Source organism: Erythrolamprus reginae, chromosome 6, assembly GCF_031021105.1.
Source record: "Erythrolamprus reginae isolate rEryReg1 chromosome 6, rEryReg1.hap1, whole genome shotgun sequence".
NCBI lineage: Eukaryota > Metazoa > Chordata > Lepidosauria > Squamata > Dipsadidae > Erythrolamprus > Erythrolamprus reginae.
In genome coordinates, this window is record NC_091955.1 from 91280005 (window position 1) to 91299538 (window position 19534).

A 19534-nucleotide genomic window follows, 5' to 3' on the forward strand; every position below is an offset into this window, starting at 1 on the left:
AGGCCAAAATGAGCTGCAGGGGGGCCCATGTGTGGCCCTTCCCGCAGGCTGTTTTTGGCCTCCTACAGTACTCTGCCATCTGAAAACGGCCAGTTTTCAGCCAGCAGGGTGCTGCAGGAGGCCAAAAATGAGGTGCAGAGGGGTCCATGGCCCCCCCGTGCCCTGTTTTGGCCAGCAAAGTGCTGCAGGAGGCTGTCCAGGCCAAAAACAGGGAATGGGAGGGCTGCACACAACCCCCCCAGCCCATTTTGGCCGGCAGGGTGCTGCAGGAGGTGTTTGTCCTGTCTCCCTGCCCCCAACCGGCCTGCAGAACAGAATTACAATGTTGATTCGGCCTTCGGAGAAATCCAGTTTGACACCCCCTGATCTAAAAGTACCAACCTCTTTTTCTACTTTGAGTTTGGAAGTTTGCATGGTCAAGGCCCATCTCTTCATCACTAGGAGTGATAGTTATCACTATTATTCTACTCATTTAATATGGATCTCCTGAGTTTGATGGCCATTAGGACACTGCTATTTATTTATTTATTTATTTTTTGTCCAATACACAATTAGGGTTTCAGTGCGTATATATCTATATACACATAGTAAAATACATGATGAAGGTTATAGAGGAGATACTCATAGTAAAATATATCTAAGAAATAATAGAAAAGAAGATATAGGAATAGAACATATCAATGAAAGAATAGAAGAAGAGATATAGGAATAGAAGAAAGGTATAGGAGATATAGGAGAGCAATAGGACAGGGGACGGAAGGCACTCTAGTGCACTTGTACTCGCCCCTTACTGACCTCTTAGGAATCTGGATAGGTCAACCGTAGATAATATAAGGGTAAAGTGTTGGGGGTTTGGGGATGACACTATGGAGTCCGGTAATGAGTTCCACGCTTTGACAACTCGGTTACTGAAGTCATATTTTTTACAGTCAAGTTTGGAGCGGTTAATATTAAGTTTAAATCTGTTGTGTGCTCTTGTGTTGTTGTGGTTGAAGCTGAAGTAGTCACCGACAGGCAGGACGTTGCAGCATATGATCTTGTGGGCAATACTTAGATCTTGTTTAAGGCGTCTTAGTTCTAAACTTTCTAGGCCCAGGATTGAAAGTCTAGTCTCGTAGGGCATTCTATTTAGTTTTGAGTCGCACAATTACTTTGCTTTTTCAAGCAAAGCTAGCTGAGAAGACCACGACAAAGCCACGAAATGATGACCGTGATCTGAGAGATGACTCCAAAATTATATTTTAAAGTCACAAGGTAGCCCCCACCTCAAGGCTTAACTTCTGTCACGCCAGAGGCATGAACAGTACCTGTTAATTATTAAGCGAACCACAAATTTTTGTGGTAGGCCCGTAATTTAATTTTAACTGGTCGTCATCCTTTTGCGTTGAGACTAAGCAGCGTGACAGGAAACGAGGAAGCAACCTGCAATTTTAACACTTCCTGGCGGCTTTGAAATGAGCTGGAATGACATTCCCCAGAATTCCAAGGGAGCTTTGGAATTCTGGGAGTTGTTCCTTTGGAATTCTTTGGTGTTCTGGGAGTTGTGAGTACCCAGCACATTTGAAGAAAAAACCAAACATACATACAGGCATACCATGCATACAATTGTAAAGGCCTAGGGGGAAATAGTATCTCAATTCCCCCATGCCTGGCGGAAGAGGTGGGTTTTAAGTAGCTTACGAAAGGCAAGGAGGGTGGGAGCAATTCTAATCGCTGGGGGGAGTTGGTTCCAGAGGGCCGGGGCCGCCACAGAGAAGGCTCTTCCCCTGGGCATTGTTTAGTTGACGGGACCCGGAGAAGACCCACTCTGTGGGACCTAACTGGTCGCGTTATTAGTTGGGAGGACATCTTCCACCTACTCTCCATACTTAACATAGGTTTCCTTCTCCATAGATATATATTTCAAAAATGTCCTTGCAGCCAGATATGCAAATATATATGCAAAAGAAATTTCTAAGCTGCATTCCTGCAAAGGATAGGCATGTAGATAAGGAAACACCCTTAGGAAAAATGGTTTATCAAGTCTCTTGAAAATGATGCTGACTTTTAATTCCTAGCATTTTTCTCTGATTACTTTACTGGTTGCATATTCCAGCATTGCTGGCTGGAGATTTCTGGGAGTTGAAATCCACAAGTCTTAAAGTTGCTAAGTTTGGGGACCCCTGTCCTAGAAACACGTCAATACCTGAAACTGCCTTCCTACCAAAGCTCCAGAAGCACAGAATCAAAGACCTCTTTGGTTGGACCATTGGTCCAAAGCACTGCTGAAGAACCAATTCCATTTTGAAGTTGAATGGTAGATGGTTCAAAGGATTGTTGAAATGCCTTTGTAGGAATGCACCTTAGAAATTTCCTTTGCATATATGTTTGCATATCTGGCTACAAACACATTTTTGAAATGTATATCTATGGAGAAGGAAACCTACGTTAAGTATGGAGAGTAGGCGGAAGATGTAAATAACATTAACAACAACAACAGAGTTGGAAGGGACATTGGAGATCTTTTAGAACAACATTGATAAATGTTGTACTAAAAACATGATAGGGTTTTTAGTTTTTTAATATTAGATTTGTGCCATTATAATATTGTTTTTATCGTTGTTGTGAGCCGCCCTGAGTCTTCGGAGAGGGGCGACATACAAATCTAATAAATTATTATTATTATTATTATTATTATTATTATTATTATTATTATTATTATTATGGTTGTTGTTGTTATTATTATTATTATTATTATTATGGTTATTATTATTATTATTATTATTATTATTATTATTATTATTATTATTATTAACACCCTTGAAAATGTCCAAAGATACTTCACCAGAAGAGCCCTTCACTCCTCCACCCGAAACAGAATACCCTATGAGACTAGACAGAGACTAGAAAATACAGAAAATAGTATAAGGGCAGACTAGATGGACCATGGGGTCTTTTTCTGCCGTCAGACTTCTATGTTTCTATGTTAGACTTTCAATCCTGGGCCTAGAAAGCCTAGAACTAAGACGCCTTAAACAAGATCTAAGTATTGCCCACAAGATCAAATGCTGCAACGTCCTGCCTGTCGGTGACTACTTCAGCATCAACCACAACAACACAAGAGCACACAACAGATTTAAACTTAATATTAACCGCTCCAAACTTGACTGTAAAAAATATGACTTCAGTAACCGAGTTGTCGAAGTGTGGAACTCATTACCGGACTCCATAGTGTCATCCCCAAACCCCCAACACTTTACCCTTAGATTATCTACGGTTGACCTATCCAGATTCCTAAGAGGTCAGTAAGGGGCGAGTACAAGTGCACTAGTGTGCCTTCCGTCCCCTGTCCTATTTCTCCCCTATATCTCCTATACCTTTCTTCTATTCCTATATCTCTTCTTCTATTCTTTCATTGATATGTTCTATTCCTCTATTCTTTCATAGATATATTTTACTATGAGTATCTCCTCTATAACCTTCATCATGTATTTTACTATGCGTATACCCACTAAAACCCTCATTGTGTATTGGACAAAATAAATAAATAAAATAACTAAAAACTCCCTGCTTAGGCAGGAAACCCTACACTACTTCAGACAAATGGGTTGCCCAACATCTTCTTAAAAACGTCCCATGCTGGAGCAGCATTCACAACTTTCCTGAGGCAAGCCATTCCACTGATCAATTATTCTAATTGTCAGGAATTTTCTCCTTAGTTCTGAGTTACTTCTCTCCTTGTTTAGTTCCCACCCATTGCTTCTTGTTCTACCCTCAGTGTTTTGGAGAATAGGTTGACTCCTTCTTCTTTGGGGCAACCCCTGAGATATTGGAACACTGCTATCATGTGTCCCCTGGTCCTTCTTTTCATTAAACTAGCCATGCCCAGTTCCTGCAACCATTCTTCATATGTTTTAGCCACCAGTCCCCTGATCATCTTTATCGCTCTTCTCTGCACTCTTTCTAGAGTTTCATGGCAATCAAAACTAGACGCTATATTCCAAGTGTGTTATCAAGGCCTTATAAAGTGGTATTAATACTTCATGTGATCATGATCTGTTAATGCAGCCTAGAATTGTGTTGGCTTTTTTGGCAGCTGCTGCACACGGCTGGCTCATATTTAAATGGTTGTCCACTAGGACTCCAAGATCCCTGTTGGAGTTACTACTGTTGAACAATGTACCACATGTTGGTCATCACCTATAAAGCCCTTCATAGCACTTCTGCCGCACGAATCCCAGTGACTGGTTAAGTCTCACAGAGTTGGTCTCCTCCGGGTCCCGTCAACTAAACAATGTCGTTTGGCGGGACCCAGGGGAAGAGCCTTCTCTGTGGCGGCTCCAACCCCCTGGAATCAGCTCCCTCCAGAGATTAGAACTGCCCCCACTCTCTTTGCCTTTCGTAAACTCCTTAAAACCTACCTCTGTCGTCAGGCGTGGGGGAACTAAAACGTCTCCCCCTGCCTATGTAGTTTTTTGTGTATGATATGATTGTATGTATGTTTTCATATATTGGGGTTTCTTGTTTGTTTTTAGAATTGTTAAATGTATTATTGTTATTTTAGATTCTAACTATTAGATTTGTCATTATATATTATTTTTTATCATTGCTGTAAGCCGCCCCGAGTCTACGGAGAGGGGCGGCATATAAATCTAATCAATAATAATAATAATAATAATAATAATAATAATAATAATAATAATAATAATAACAACAACATATACTGTATCTGTACATTTTGTTTTTCTTGCCTAAATGTAGAACTTTACTTTTTTCACCATTGAATTTCATTTTTTTTAGATAATGCCCAATTCCTCCCCAGCGCCCAAGATGTTGCAGAGTTGCACAACAGGTAGCAATCTAAACACACCTTTCTTTCCAGAACATAGAACACTTATTTGGTTGCCTCCTTTAAATATTAGAGAGGGGGGGAAACTATTAAAAGAAAGAAAATAGGGCAGTATTACAAATGGAAGGGTTTGGTGTCGGGACAATCCACCCATCCCATTTTGCAAATAGAAGGTTATCTCTACAGGTCGCTACTTGCACAATAAAAGCACCTAACACTCTGGATGATGGTGTACCTATCCGACACACAATTCTGCAACTCAAGTTCAAAACTTCAAGCGCCCTTTCCCATACTTCCAAGGGAGGGATTAAAATGGATTGCACACCATTTAAATACTGCCTTGTAATGTTGTTTCGCCAATAAGAGGTTCATGAATGAAAGACATCGTACCTAGATTGATTCCGAGTGAGATAACGTCTGTCGTTCCCTCCTTAAGTCAAATGTTATTGTCTGGAATTGTGCACAATTCGTGCAGGAGGGGAAAAAAACCATTTCCTTCAGGAGCTGCTGATGGAACTAATGCAATCTTCCTGCCTGAATCGCTTTCTCCTTATCAAACCTGGCTCTTTCTATCGTACGTTATACAAGAATTTTAGCAGTCAGCAACACTGAGAGAAGAAGAAAAAATAGGCCGACACATTTTAAGTAACCTAGTTTTTTAAAAATGGTTTGCAAGTCATAATGAACTGAGTTCATGCATTGGGCTAAATTATAAGCAATGTGACTGTTCTGCCGAGCTCTCTGGTAGAATCCTCCCGAAAATGCACAAATACAATTTCAAACACACACACGTTTGAAAATTCAAAACAATGTTCTTTACTGTATACCGAAAATGCAAATAAACGGAGTATTCTTTTTGTATAGCAAAGAGCACTCATCTCCAAACAAACTGGTAATTTGTACAAGTCCCTTATCAGTTCTGTGATACTTAGCTTGCAGCTGTGAGGCAATTCACAGTCCTTCTTCTTTCACAAAGTGAAACACACTTGGCTCTGGTTTAGTTTCAAAGTGGGGAAAAATCAGCACACAAAGGTCAAAGTCGGCAAGGCAAGCACGAAACACAACGATCAGATAATCCTCCACAATGGCCAAACCCACAGGCTGCTATTTATAGCAGCCTCACTAATTACCACAGCCCCACCCAACCACAGGTGGCCTCATTTTCTTTGATAATAATCTCTCAGTTGTTGCTGCCTATGCATCGCTCTCCGCATGCGTGGCTGTATCATTAACTCTTGTTCCGAATCCAAGGAGGAGCTAGATAATTGATCTCCTTCTGAGCTGGCTGCCACACTCTCCTCCTCCCTGTCACTCATGTCTTCTTGGTCAGAGGAGCCTTCATCATCAGATTCCACTGGGAGCAAAACAGGCCTGCAGCATGTGGATGTCTCCCCCACATCCACAGTCCTTGGGGCAGGAGCTGGGCCAGAGCTAACCACAACAGTGACTAAACTTATTATAGAAAACCTTAGGATTAATTGAACAAGGTAAAGGGAAGCTCAACTCATGGGAGCCCTTCCACAATGGTCATAAGTTACGATGGTCGTAAAGCAAGTCACTTATGTGACCGACCTGATTTTATGACCTTTTTTTGGGAAGCAATTGTCAAATGAATGCTGCTTGGTTCGTTTCCATCCGTTGCTTCTTGTTTTACCTTCCGGTGCTTTGGAGAATTGCTCGACACCCTCTTCTTTGTGGCAGCCCCTCAAATTTTGGACTACTGCTATCACGTCACCCCTAGTCCTTCTTTTCATAAAAACAGACATGCCCAGTTCCTGCTACTGTTCTTCGTATGTCTTAGCCCCTTAGTCCCCTAATCATCTTTGATGCTCTTCTCCACACTCTTTCTAGAATCTCAATATTATTTGACTGAAAGAGTAGCAGATGCTTGGAACAAATATCCAGCAGACGTGGTTGGTAAATCCACAGTAACTGAATTTAAACATGCCTGGGATAAACATATATCCATCCTAAGATAAAGTACAGGAAATAGTATAAGGGCAGACTGGATGGACCAGGATATCTTTTTCTGCCGTCAATCTTCTATGTTTCGGCTGGCCCAATCAAAACTAGATGGAGTATTAACCAAGACATTATAAAGTGCTCCTACCACCTTGCGTGATCATGTTTCTATACTTCTAGTAGGCACTAGGACATGTTGCTTTTTATTTTTAACAGTTGCAGCACACTACTGGCTCATATTTAAGTGATTATTCACTACTGTTTTTTGTAATAAAAAAAGAAAAAAGCCCATGGGTTTGTTTATTTATCTACCAGGTGTCAATCTGGGGTTGTATTTATTTTTTTAAAAGCCACCTCTTCATTTTGTAGAAGCAAGTGACTCTGTTCAATCATGTCAGAGTCTTATTGGCAAGGCTGGGGGAAAAAAATAATTCCTGGATATTTGACTTCACTTTTAGGTGAGGTAAAACCAAAGCAAAAAAAAAAAGAAAAGATTTAAATTCTTGGCATCTCAATTTTTCCTAGCCCTTCCTTACAAACCGAATCAGCACAGTGACTTACTGTTACATCCTCTCTTCTGCTATAAAGCTACCACTGTAAAAGCAAAACTGAAAATTATATCTCAGATTAGGAGTTGCCAGAAATATTTTTTTTTTTAATGTCTGCAAACCTACAACAAACCCAGTCGCGAAAGCTAGAAAGCAAACATAATTCTGGAAACAGACAAGAAGGGCTGTGCTCTGGCTTTGAATTCGTGCTACTCCCTTCATACATAGAAAATAATAGGTGTGGTAACCCAACATACTTCAACAACCCAAAAGGAATTCTCTACCAAAGGATAATACAGAAATAAGGAACGGGGCCCAAAACCCGAAACGGCATTGCTGAAGAAAGAAATGCACAATTTTTTAAAGAAGAGTGAATGTAAATCCAAGGAAGGAAGGAAGGAAGGAAGGAAGGAAGGAAGGAAGGAAGGAAGGAAGGAAGGAAGGAAGGAAGGAAGGAAGGAAGGAAGGAAGGAAGGAAGGAAGGAAGGAAGGAAGGAAGGAATAACAACCAGAAGATAAGAAAGACATTGGACTGCCATCTGTCTGAGGTGGTATAGGGTCTTCTGTTTTAGTAGGGGGTTGGACTAGATGACCTGTAAGGTCTCTTTCAACTCTAATAATAAATGAATGAATGAATGAATAAAAAATATTAAATAAAATTGAAATAAAATAAAATAAAAATAAAGAAATAACAGGGGGGGAAAAAACCAAGAGAAAACAACTTCCTACAAGCAGTAGTAGAATAATGAATGCCTCACAGAAAGCTCAGAGGATAATAAATCGATTAACATCATAATGATAAATGTGTTCGCATTTACATATTAAAATATTTCAATACCTGTACAGTGTAAGCATAAAAAATAAATTTTAAATTTTAAAAAGGAGGGTAAAAGGTTGAATTTTGATTTCTGACCTTTTTATCAAGTAACTTCCATCTTACTCTTTGTGTTCCTTCTTACACTCTTTTAATCTCCAAATTCTTTCTTTCTTTCTTTCTTTCTTTCTTTCTTTCTTTCTTCCTCCTTCCTTCCTTCCTTCCTTCCTTCTTCCTTCCTTCCTTTCTCTCTCTCTCTCTTTATTACTTTCACAAATAGCTCGAGGCAGCCAATATCTCTAACAGGTTTGCTTCCTCCCCAAATTATAAAATAATCAATTCAGCCTTTTTTTTTTTTTTTTTTCAAAAAATATTTATCTTTTTTTTCCTGGCCAAACCGATCATCTCCACCATCTCCATGAATTCTATCAATCCACTGATGGCGAACTTTTTGGCACCGAGGAATAAAATCTTGTTATGCGAGTTACACAAAGGAGCAATTGCCTCAGAGAACTGCTATTTTACTTCTGCGTCCAAAAAACGCCTTGCTTGTGCAAATTGGTAACTACACCCTAGAGTTTCAGTTAGTAAAAACAGGCAAAGTGGCCTGTTCACAAGGATTGATGCGAGCTGGATTGCCTGTTTTCAAACAACACTACTACTACTCTCCCAGGGGTGTTAAACTCAAGGCCCAGGGCTCAGATCTGGCCCACAAGGTGCTTAGTATGGAACCCATATCACATCTCAGACATCAACACCCTTGAAAATGTCCAAAGATATTTCACCAGAAGAGCCCTTCACTCCTCCACTCGAAACAGAATATCCTACGAAAATAGACTAACAATCCTGGGCCTAGAAAGCTTAGAACTACGGCGCCTAAAACACGATTTGAGTATTGCCCACAAGATCATATGCTGCAACGTCCTACCGGTCAATGACTACTTCAGCTTCAACCACAATAACACAAGAGCACACAACAGATTCAAACTTAATACAAACTGCTCCAAACTTGACTGTAAAAAATATGATTTCAACAATTGAGTTATCGAAGTATGGAACTCATTACCGGACTCAATTGTGTCAATCCCTAACCCCCAACACTTCTCCCTTAGACTCTCCACGATTGACCTCTCCAGGTTCCTAAGAGGCCAGTAAGGGGCGTATGTAAGTGCACTGGTGTGCCTTTCGTCCCCTGTCCAATTGTCTTTCCTTTCTTTCTCCTATCTTATATATTCTCTTCCTTTCATATATCCTCTCCTCTAAGTTCACTTTCACCCTCATCTATATTACCACATGTCTATTTTTCTTCCTATGTATTTGTGTACATCAGGGGCACATCGAGGGCACATAGCTGAGATCGCATCCCAGAATTTCCTACCAGGACGGAGACCCTGATCACACCAGCTGCTGCCCACCACTGGTGATAGCTGTCCATACCCATCTAATAAAATCTCATCGATGAAAATAGATAGATAGATAGATAGATAGATAGATAGATAGATAGATAGATAGATAGATAGATTAGACAGACAGACAGACAGACAGACAGACAGATAGATAGTAGATAGATAGATAGATAGAAGATAGATAGATAGATAGAAGATAGATAGAAGATAGATAGATAGATATAGATAGAAGATAGATAGATAGATAGATAGATAGATAGAAGATAGATAGATAGATAGAAGATAGATAGATAGATAGATAGATAGAAGATAGATAGAAGATAGATAGAAGATAGATAGATAGATATAGATAGAAGATAGATAGATAGATAGATAGATAGAAGACAGACAGACAGATAGATAGACAGACACATCACAACATTGTGATACAACCCCAGCTCTTCCTGTTTGACTCCTGAATCCGATGCGAGTCGCTTAAGCCTTATGGTTTGTGTGGTGAGCTTGTCACTGTCTTCCCATCCCTCCTCCCCATGATCCAATCCAACCTCTCTTAAGCCTTCTGAGTCAGTAGCTATTACGGCGTCTGGTGGCAATGAATTCCACAGGGGAACAATCAGCACTCTGAGGGACATTTCTTCAAGATGAGGGTTGCTTTGTTTTTTGTTTTTGCTAAACCTGAAGGCTGAATCTGCGCCTTGACATCTGGCAACTCCAAATCTCAACCAAAAAAATGCTCTGTCCTACACATTGGCAAAAAGAATCAGAACACCAAATACAAGCTGAATAAACATGACCTTACAGACAACCCTCACTCCATAAAAGACCTTGGAATACACATATCAGATGAGTGCCAAAGCCCACTGCAACAACATCGCCAAAAAGGCTACAAAAGTTGTTAACCCAATCCTACGTATTTTTATTTATTTATTTGTTTGTTTGTTTGTTTGTTTGTCCAATACACAATACATATGGAAGAGAATAGACATGAAGTAATATATATAAAGATAATATGTAAAAATAGAGGAGAAGATATATGAAAGGAAGAAAATATATATGATATATGAGATAAGGGGAGACAATTGGACAGGGGACAAAAGGCGGCACACTAGTGCACTTATGTACACCCCTTACTGACCTCTTAGGAACCTGGAGAGGTCAATCGTGGATAGTCTAAGGGAGAAATGTTGGGGGTTAGGGGTTGACACAATTGAGTCCGGTAATGAGTTCCATGCTTCGACAACTCGATTGTTAAAGTCATATCTTTTTACAGTCAAGTTTGGAGCGGTTAATATTAAGTTTGAATCTCTTGTGTGCTCTTGTGTTGTTGCAGTTGAAGCTGAAGTGGTCATTGACCGGTAGGACGTTGCAGCATATGATCTTGTGGGCAATACTTAAATCGTGTTTTAGGCGCCGTAGTTCTAAGCTTTCTAGACCCAGGATTGTTAGTCTATTTTCGTAGGGTATTCTGTTTCGAGTGGAGGAGTGGAGGGCTCTTCTGGTGCAATATCTTTGGACGTTTTCAAGGATGTTGATGTCCAAGATGTGGTATGGGTTCCAGACAGATGAGCTGTATTCAAGGATGGGTCTGGCAAAAGTTTTGTAGGCTCTTGTGAGTAGTGTGAGATTGCCGGAGCAGAAGCTACATAGGATCAGGTTAACGTAGCGTCTGCTCTGGTAATCTCACACTACTAACCAGAGCATGCAAAACATTCGTCAGACCAATCCTTGAATACAGCTCATCTGTCTGGAACCCACACTGCATTTCGGACATAAACACTTTAGAAAATGTCCAGAGATACTTTACTAGAAGAGCCCCTCCACTCCTCCACTCGCAACAGAATTCTCTGTGCAACTAGACTTAAAATAGTTTGGAAAGCTTAGAACTACGTCACCTTAATCACGACTTAAGGATAGTCTATAAAATCATCTGCTACAATGTCCTTTGTCAACGACTACTTCAGCTTCAACCACAACAACACACGAGCACACAACAGATATAAACTTCAAGTAAATCGCGCCAAACTCGACTGCGGGAAATACGACTTTAGTAACTGAGTAGTTGATGCATGAAACTTACTACCAAACTCTGTAGTATCATCACCTAACGCCCAAAATTTTGCCCTTAGTCTATCCATTGTTGACCTCTCCCGATTCCTAAGAGGTCAGTAAGAGGCGAGCATAAGTGCACCAGAGTGCCTTCTGCCCCATGTCCGGTTTCTCTCTTACTAGTATCATATATATAAACATTGCTATATTTTTGTATACCACCAATATGTACTTGACAAAACAAATAAATAAAACAAATAAACTTCTGAAAGGCACGTCATACATATTCGTTTGCTCACCCCCAGAAACAATCTTCTTTCAATCCCATCAGACCTTAAACGGAAGCCAGACTACTTTACAACTAGGACTACTAAAAAGATTCTGGTGATCATATTTACAAGGGTGGTAGTGTCCCAGGTCATGGAACCTTTGGTAATGACCTTTAAAGCCCTACATGGCATTGGGCCAGAATACATCCGGAACCGCCTTCTACCACACGAATCCCAGCGGCCGATAAGGTCCCACAGAGTTGGCCTTCTCCGGGTCCCGTCGACCAAACAATCTCGTTTGGCGGGCCCCAGGAGAAGAGCCTTCTCTATGGTGGCCCCGGCCCTCTGGAATCAACTCCCCCCAGAGATTAGAACGGCCCCCACCCTCCTTGTCTTTCGCAAATTACTCAAGACCCACCTTTGTCACCAGGCATGGGGGAGTTAGGATATTCCTTCCCTTAGGCCATTACAAGTTATGTATGGCATGTTTGTGTGTATGTTTGGTTCTTATAATAAGGGTTTTTAGTTGTTTTATTAAATTGGATTGTTACATGTTGTTTTTTATCATTGTTGTTAGCCGCCCCGAGTCTGCGGAGAGGGGCGGCATACAAATCCAATAAATAGTAATAATAATAACCGCCATTCGTGGCCTTCCCAACTAATTTCCAACCAGCAAAGTCGACGGGGGGGAAGGCGGATTATCTCCGCGGCTGCAGGATTCAGCGATTTGCTTAAACGCCACGATAGGTAAAAATCAGTTATGGCTCATTTAACAGCTGCCTTGTTAAACGGGAATCTTGATCCTAACTGTACTCAAAACGTCGCTACAGAGCACTGCACACCAAGACAACTAGACACAAGAACATTTTTTTTCCGAACGCCATCACTCTACTAAACAAATAATTCCCTCAACACTGTCAGACTTTCTACTAAATCTGCACTTCTGTTCTACTAGTTTTTCTCATCATTCCTTTCACCCATTTCCTCCCATGTTGACTGTATGACTGTAACTTGTTGCGTATATCCTAAGATTTTTATCAATATTGCTTCTTCATTGCTTATTTGACCCCTATAACAATCATTAAGTGTTGTACCACATGATTCTTGACAAATGTATATTTTATTTTATGGACGCTGAGAGCATATTATTATTATTATTATTATTATTATTATTATTATTAATTGGATTTGTATGCCGCCCCTCTCCGCAGACTCGGGGCGGCTAACAACAGCAGTAAAACAGTACAACAAAATCCAATACAGTACTAAAAAAACAGTTAAAAATCCATTATATAAAAAACCAATCATACATACAAACATACCATACATAAAATTGTAAAGGCCTAGGGGGAAAGTGTATCTTAGTTCCCCCATGCCTGGCGGCAGAGGTGGGTTTTAAGCAGCTTACGAAAGGCAAGGAAGGTGGGGGCAATTCTAATCTCTGGGGGGAGTTGGTTCCAGAGGGTCAGGGCCGCCACAGAGAAGGCTCTTCCTCTGGGTCCCGCCAAGCAACATTGTTTGGTTGACGGGATCTGGAGAAGACCCACTCTGTGGGACCTAACTGGTCGCTGGGATCAGGGATATGCACCAAGACAAATTCCTTGTGTGTCCAATCACACTTGGCCAATAAAATTCTATTCTATTCATGTCGAGGATAACCCGTAACGTACCGGAAAGGCAGAATAGAACAACATAGGATTGGAAATTTCATTTAATCCGCTGGTTGGTTAAAAAAAATTACAACTGGGGGGGTGCGAGTATTATCCGTCCAGAGAAGACAAGGATGTCTCTCTGCCTTTGAATAACCCAGTTTGCAAAAACACCAAGGACAAAATACACAAAAGTGTCATTTTTATGTACGATAGGTCTCTTTCCTATGCGGTCAACCTTCGACTTTGCTGTTTGAGCCACCGGTAAAATCAATAAAGAAATGCTTGTTTTGATGAACAGAGGGCAAAACTGCAGAAATCTAGTTTCTTTGTCTATGAATGCAAATTTCCCTGTCGGAAGGAACCCGTAGAGGGCTGGAAGAAATTTAGAAATGTATATAAAAAGGAATTATTAGGGTTTTTTTTAATGCTATATAAATAGTGTGAATCCCAGCTGCCAGATCTTAAGCTGGTGTTGGCTTTAGAAACATAGAAACATAGAAGATGTTGGGCCTAGAAAGCCTAGAACTACGGTGCCTAAAACACGATTTGAGTATTGCCCACAAGATCATATGCTGCAACGTCCTACCGGTCAATGACTACTTCAGCTTCAACCGCAACAACACAAGAGCACGCAAGCACGCAACAGATTCAAACTTAATACGAACCGCTCCAAACTTGACTGTAAAAAATATGATTTCAACAATCGAGTTATCGAACTGTGGAACTCATTACCGGACTCAATTGTGTCAACCCCTAGCCCCCAACATTTCTCCCTTAGACTCTCCACGATTGACCTCTCCAGGTTCCTAAGAGGCCAGTAAGGGGCGTACATAAGTGCACTGGTGTGCCTTTCATCCCCTGTCCAATTGTCTTTCCTCTCTTTCACCTATCATATATATTCTTTTCCTTTCATATATCCTCTCCTCTACGTTCACTTTTACCCTCATATATATTAGCACATGTCTATTTTTCTTCCTATGTATTTGTGTATTGGACAAATGAATAAATAAAAATAAAAATAAAGGTTGATGCCCTTATTCTAGATGGACCATGAGATCTTTTTCTGCTGTCAATGCCTCCATATGCATTATTCTGAACTACAACAACAACAATAATAACAGTAGTAATAGTAGTAATAATAATATCTAGAACTAAATTCACATCTAATACTGGTGGGAGCTTGATAATCCAAGTCTTAAACAAGGATTAAGACTGGTTCATATAGTATCTGAGAATACAACTAGCAAGGTGTGGGGTTTGTTTTTAGTATGGGGTAAAATTGGAGTGTTAAAATCCCATAAATTCAAAATTTCCAAATATTGAAGAAGTCCTTTAGGTATTGCTAAGAGGGCTCCAATCACAACTGAAAAATAGTTATTATTTTGAATTTATAAATTGCACAACCACTGCCTATTTGTCAATATCAGTTCAGTTTGGAGACTTTCTCTCCACAATAATCTTTACGTAAAATCCAGCACATTTTAAACGGCTGTTATTACATTATTAGTGACATTGTTGTTCTATTATTCCTAAGGGGGCTCCGATGCCACAACTGAAATTATTATTATTATTATTAATTTATTAGCTGCACCAGTCCAGTTTGGAGACTTTTATTTCCACAGTAAACTTTACACACCAATAGGATTCTTGACATTTTAAATGTGTCATTCAATTATTATTGCTGTAAATATTATTCCGAAATTAAACGGTGTGCTGTCGGAACGGACCGCTGAGTTTCCAAACACGGTGTTATTATATATGATAAAAAGAGAACAAGAACTGAGTGAAAAAAGGAGGCAGCTGGTTAAAAGAATGACTTCAGCAACAGAGGCAACTTCATCAAATCCATCCTGTATGTTTTTTTTGTTATTGTTGGTTTAAATTGTTTCCAATTGCTTTTTCTTAGATTTCATATACCGTATTATACTGCTCAAAAAGATAAAGGGAACACTCAAGGAACACACCCTAGATCTGAATGAATGAAACATTCTCATTGAATATTTCATTTGCACAACTATTCCATTTGCACAACAGCATGTGAAATTGACAGTCAGTCAGCGTTGCTTCCTAAGTGGACAGTTTGATTTCACCGAAGTTTGATTTGCTTGGAGTTATATTGTGTTGTTTAAGTGTTTCCTTTATTTTTTTTTGAGCGGTGTATATTGTATGTTTTGCTTTTTTGTATGTTGCGAGCCGCCCAGAGTCCTTAGGGGGAAGTTGGCCGGCGTACAAACCGAATTAAATAAAAATAAATAAATAAATAAATCCTCATGTGGCAGATGTGGCTACATCATCAATTCCATCCTGCATGGTTTTTCTTTATTATTGGTTTTAAATTGTTTTAAATTGCTTTTTCTTACATGGCCTAAATTATAGAAACATAGAAGATGGACGGCAGAAAAAGACCTCATGGTCCATCTAGTCTGCCCTTATACTATTTCCTGTATTTTATCTTAGGATGGATATACATATATATGTATGTTTATCCCAGGCATGTTTAAATTCAGTGACTGTGGATTTCCCAACCACGTCTGCTGGAAGTTTGTTCCAAACATCTACTACTCTTTCAGTAAAATAATATTTTCTCACGTTGCTTCTGATCTTTCCCCCAACTAACTTCAGATTGTGTCCCCTTGTTCTTGGGTTCGCTTTCCTATTAGAAAACACTTCCCTCCTGAACCTGGAGTTGAGCGCCATACAAATTGAATTAAATAAATAATAAATAAATAAATGAATCCTCATGTGGCAGATTATTATGTCTATAAAACATAATCCACTACATGGAATTAAACAGGGACTGAATAAAACACCAGGCAGCCAAGAACGGGATCACGAAAAGCAAGACTTCACATGGATTATTTGGTGCTTTCCCAGAAATCAGAAAACACCCCCCCCCACACACACACACTCCATTAGAAATAGTTGGAAAATCCATTTATTTTCATATTAAATATATGCACATATATTCATAATTGTTACATTATAGCCGCTCAGAGTCCGTTTGGAGTGAGCGTCATATAAATACAGTACAATCAATCAATCAATCCAGATTCTCAAGCAATATTTCAGGAATACTGTATATATATGGACTTTATTTACTGACTATTTACTATTTACTGATCCTTCACATCCTAGACATAAACTGTTTCAACTCCTACCCTCAAAACGTCGCTAGCGAGCACTGCACACCAAGACAACTAGACACAAGAACAGTTTTTTCCCCGAACGCCATCACTCTGCTAAACAAATAATTCCCTCAACACTGTCAAACTTTTTACTAAGACTGCACTTCTATTTTTACTAGTTCTTTTCTCATCATTCCTATCACTCATTTCCTCCCACCTAGGACTGTATGACTGTAACTTGTTGCTTATATCCTAAGATTTTTATTAATATTGTTTCCTCATTGCTTATTTGACCCCTGTGACAATCATTAAGTGTTGTACCCCATGATTCTTCACAAATCTATATTTTCTTTCATGAACACTGAGAGCATCTGCACCAAGACAATTCCTTGTGTGTCCAATCACACAACAAATAAAGAATTCTATTCTATTCTATTCTACATAAAGTTCCCAGCAGGGAAATCCAATCTATATGTTGGATCACATAAGGTATGTGGACCAGAACCAGCTCTTTTGCCATCCACGCTGGATAAGTAAGGGAGAGAAAAATGTAAACACTCAGCAAACGGGAAGGATAAAAAAAAGCAAACAGGACAAAAGGTTCCGACGGGCTAAACAAGTTGCTAGTCCTCAAAGTTAGCCCCCGTCCCTTTAACCTGGGGGAATCTCCTCTGCGCGCCCCAAACTCGTTCCCTCCTCTAACCGTTAGAACCTCTCCAAAAACGCCTTCTTTTGTGCGTAAAGTTCGTCCCGACGAGGAATGCGGCTCAAAGAAATCCGGGGGATCGCGCCTGGTTTTTCCTCCGAGGAAATCAACGCAGGATCAGGATCGAGGGATCCACTGAACCCGGAGCGCTGCGATCGCTTACCTGGAGGGGAGGGGAAATAAATTAATCTTGCCTTGCCGCGCAGGTGGGAGTCCTCGGACGCGCGTGGCAACCTTGCGCGCAAAGTTCGAGGGGGAGGGATCCCGAAGCGACGGGAGGGGATCGCGCGCAGGGGGAACGCCGGACGGATCGCGGCTCCCTTTGGGGCGGACAGGTGCGAGCAGCCAGCAACAAAGCGACGCGCTGAGCCGGAATAAACGCCACCGCTCCTCTCCGCCTGGTCTGGCCGGGACGGGGCGGATTCCTGCGTTGATTCATCCCCGCCTTCTCCACGCGATCCTCCCGCCCACTGGGCAGCTCTCTGCCTTGCAGGGCTGGTCCAGATCCCGGAGCGCACAAATAGTCCTCGACTTGTAAGTTAGAGCAGTGTTTCCCAACCTTGGCAACTTGGAGATATCTGGACTTCAACTCCCAGAATTCCCCAGCCAGCGAATGCTTAAAAACCTACAGTGTTGGGGCATTCACAACTTCTGGAGGCAAGTTGTTCCACTGGTTAATTGTTCTAACTTAACTTCATAAGTAAGTCTTGTCATTTCAGGACAAGCCATCAATTTTGAAGTTTTTGCGAATGATAGTCTGCCAACAGTTAAAATATGAATAATGAGATAATAATTGGCTTTGGTGTGATGCCCCATAATAATCCCTTATAGGTATGTCTCAGGTGTTAATTCTATTTTGCAGTCTCTCATTTCTTTTATCCAGGTCCTAATCTTATTCCAATAACTTCTTGCCACTGGGCAGGCCCACCGTAGGCGATCGTATGTACCATGAACGTTTTTGCATTTCCAACATAATGGAGCTACACTGATGTACCATATTACAGACTCCTGGAGGCGTCTGTAATATGGTAAATGATTTAGCTTTACTAGATAAATGGTCAAAGCAATGGAAACTGCAGTTTAATGTTTCCAAATGTAAAATAATGCACTTGGGGAAAAGGAATCCTCAATCTGAGTATTGTATTGGCAGTTCTGTGTTAGCAAATGTACTTCAAAAGAAAAGGATTTAGGGGTAGTGATTTCTGATAGTCTCAAAACGGGTGAACAGTGCAGTCAGGCGGTAGGGAAAGCAAGTAGGATGCTTGGCTGCATAGCTAGAGGTATAACAAGCAGGAAGAGGGAGATTATGATCCCGCTATATAGAATGCTGGTGAGACCACATTTGGAATACTGTGTTCAGTTCTGGAGACCTCACCTACAAGAAGATATTGACAAAATTGAACGGGTCCAAAGACGGGCTACAAGAATGGTGGACGGTCTTAAGCATGAAACGTATCAGGAAAGACTTAATGAACTCAATCTGTTTAGTCTGGAGGACAGAAGGGAAAGTGGGGAAATGATCGAAACATTTAAATATATTAAAGGGTTAAATAAGGTTCAGGAGGGAAGTGTTTTTAATAGGAAAGTGAACACAAGAACAAGGGGACACAATCTAAAGTTAGTTGGGAGAAAGATCAAAAGCAACATGAGAAAATATTATTTTACTGAAAGAGTAGTAGATCCTTGGAACAAACTTCCAGCAGACGTGGTAGATAAATCCACAGTAACTGAATTTAAACATGCCTGGGATAAACATATATCCATCCTAAGATAAAATACAGAAAATAGTATAAGGGCAGACTAGATGGACCATGAGGTCTTTTTCTGCCGTCAGACTTCCATGTTTCTATGTTTCTGTGTAAGTTTTAGGAAGTCTGGCCAGGGAGAAATGCCAGTGATAAAACATTTTATATAAATTTTCAAGGAGGCAACATTAAGATAGTAATAGTAATTTATGAATGGTATGTTTGTATGTATGTGTGTTTAGAATATGGGGTCTTTTAAATATTTTTAAACAGTAATTTAGATTTGTTGTAGATTATTTTTTCACTTGTGGTGAGCCGCCCCGAGTCTGCGGAGAGGGGCGGCATACAAATCTAAATAATAAATAAATAAATAAATAAAATAAATACAGTGATCCCTCGTTTTTCGAGGGGATGCTTTCCAAGACCACCTGTG

The 19534-nt window shown here is 40.3% G+C and overlaps 1 protein-coding gene across 2 annotated transcripts in view; it reads right to left on the reverse strand.

Moving 5' to 3' along the window:
- The window catches only part of PROSER2 (proline and serine rich 2), a 38879-nt gene extending 21069 nt beyond the window's left edge, over positions 1–17810 (reverse strand). Inside the window, exon 1 of one of the 2 annotated variants that reach the window (XM_070754383.1) lies at positions 17520–17810. The gene's annotated coding sequence lies outside the window, so the exon portion shown is untranslated. Of the gene's footprint in view, positions 1–11903; positions 11929–17519 lie in introns of those variants that run through there. The other variant, XM_070754384.1, reaches the window with a different exon arrangement.
- Positions 17811–19534: the final 1724 nt, after the last annotated feature.